The sequence below is a fragment of the Acyrthosiphon pisum genome, unplaced genomic scaffold, assembly GCF_005508785.2.
Source record: "Acyrthosiphon pisum isolate AL4f unplaced genomic scaffold, pea_aphid_22Mar2018_4r6ur Scaffold_21093;HRSCAF=23010, whole genome shotgun sequence".
NCBI classification, from domain to species: domain Eukaryota; kingdom Metazoa; phylum Arthropoda; class Insecta; order Hemiptera; family Aphididae; genus Acyrthosiphon; species Acyrthosiphon pisum.
In genome coordinates this window covers 114,623-117,102 of record NW_021770522.1, presented here as the reverse complement: position 1 = coordinate 117,102, position 2,480 = coordinate 114,623, and positions in this window count along the sequence as shown.

Here is a 2,480-nt window from a genome sequence, read left to right as displayed (position 1 = left end):
ATAATAGGTACATTTTTTTAGATTTGTTTAAGAAAGCCACGATTAAAATCCGGAGTTATACCAATTAATAATTTAAGTGATGAAGTAAATGACATAAACCAGGTTAGTTTAGGAAATAGTATAGATATATAAATATATTATATATCTTCAAATATTTTATTTTTACAAATTTAAAATATTATTAGGTGAATAAAACAATGACAATGCTTAACGAACATAATTATTTTAAAGTTAATCTAAATGATGAGTTTGAACCACCACTTGCCAAACGAGCACGTATTGAGGTTTGAATAAATTATAATTTTAATAACAATAACAAAAGTAAATTAAAAATAAATTTATTTTAAATGCCCAGTTATCTGACAGTGTAATTGAATCAATATCTGAGGTAGTAATTCAAGATAATATATTGATAAATGATGAAAGTTCAATTTCACTACCCATGAATTGGTTCTGTGATGTTACTACTAATAATGGATCTGTTATAGCAAAAACTTATTTTACTCTCAGTCCATTTCAAATATACAATAAAAGAATTGTGGAAAAACGATTAGTTATATTAAAAGGTATTAAAATAAGTAAACAATAGTTACATCTACATCTAAATGTTTGTCATAATGACTAGTATTGTGGATAATAATTTGTCAGTTAAAAAAAAAAATATGTGTACTTCTGATACTAACTTAACTTTACCATAAAAATATATTTATAGATTCAGAGCCAACACTTTACCTTAATGAGAAACAAATTAAGTTATCACAGGTTGGAATAAATAATTATGATGAAACATTGAATGTTGAATACATGCTAAATATACTTGCAAAAGTTAATGTTTGTCGATTTAATATTATTTCCTACATAAATGTCTAATAAGTTTTTAATTAAATCTGCAGGTATTTAGCTAGACGACTGTGCAAAAAATCCAAGTGTGAAGTATGTATAAAAAATTTAAAGAATGATGGTAACTTAGGTATGGAATCAGAGTTGGTAAATTTAAAAAGCAAAGGATTTTTAACTCATCCTAGTGGTAACTTATATAAAATATTAAAAGTATTGGAAACTTGCTTTTGTAAACATGCAAGTGCTGGTGACGTCTTTGAAAATACTTACAATGAATTTTTTCTTCATGTGACAAGCTTGACATTTTCATGTTCTATTCATAAATATGAAATGATTACAGATATCTTCACCATATATATAACAATGCGTATGAGGCAATTTACATACATTGAAAATCAAAAATTAAATAAAATTAATAGAGCCAAAAAGAAACTTTCAAAACTTGTATCCAGTTAGGTTAATAAATGTTTTATATTATCATTTATCCGTGTTATATTTATGTATTATAATTGTTTATTTATGAAAAAAAAATCTCATAAAAATCTTAAAATATTGTGTTGTTTAGTGTTTACGGGGTAAGTTAAAAACTTAAAACTAAAATACATGGCAAAATTCAAAAAGTATCGTGGAAAAATATAAATAAAGCTAAATAGTACCGCGTGGAGCGCTAGGTATCATTCTCGCTAGTATCCGAGGATTGACGCACTAGAGCCTCAATAATCACAGCTGCGTTTCGTAACCTGTTTATCTTAAGCCATGATACGAACACTACGAACTACGAACTGTACAGCGGTGTTGTTTATTAATTATACTATTGATTATAAATACTAATATTTATAATCAATGATTATACATTTATATATCGTGTGTCTTCTTTTCTATCTTTTAATTGTTGTTAGTAGATAGTAAAATGTCTTTTGTTTAAGAGGAGCTACACTTGTAATGTATCCTTACAGTCTAAATTCAGTTTCCTTAGAAAATTTGAAGAATTAGGAAAAGCGCTTGCTAAAATCCGGAAAATGTAGGTTAATATTTAAACAACATAAGTATATCGATTAAAATAAAATTTTACTAAGATATAATATTGTACCTACAAACCATTTCCAAATAATAAAATAATATTATAATATAAATAATAATAGTAATAATAATTATATAATATTAATAACGATAAACATAAATTATTTCATAATATTTTAGAATCCATCTATTTTTGCATAACAATTTTATGCTAATTTGTTTTGTATTTTTGTGGACATAGTATATTAATGTGATAATAAAAGTAAAAAATGTGTTCTACTGATGGGCATGACATTGAAAATACATTTTTATATATTAATATACATTTACCAATCTAAATTAGTTTATTATCATTTAAATTTAAAAAAATATATTGATTGTATAATTTTAAGTTTACATCTACAGTTATTGGTACAATAACCGTTTAATATTTTTCTGTTTGTAATTTGTTTATTAAATAATATATTTATAGACCAATCACAAAATCTTGTATTCAAGTTTTTTCGAAGGTTTTATCGTACTTCTCAGTCAATGTGCCATATGATACAAATTTCAAATTTTCTATTAAGATTTCTCATCTTCTATTACGAATTTATTTAGTGAATTTTTTTGAAAATCTG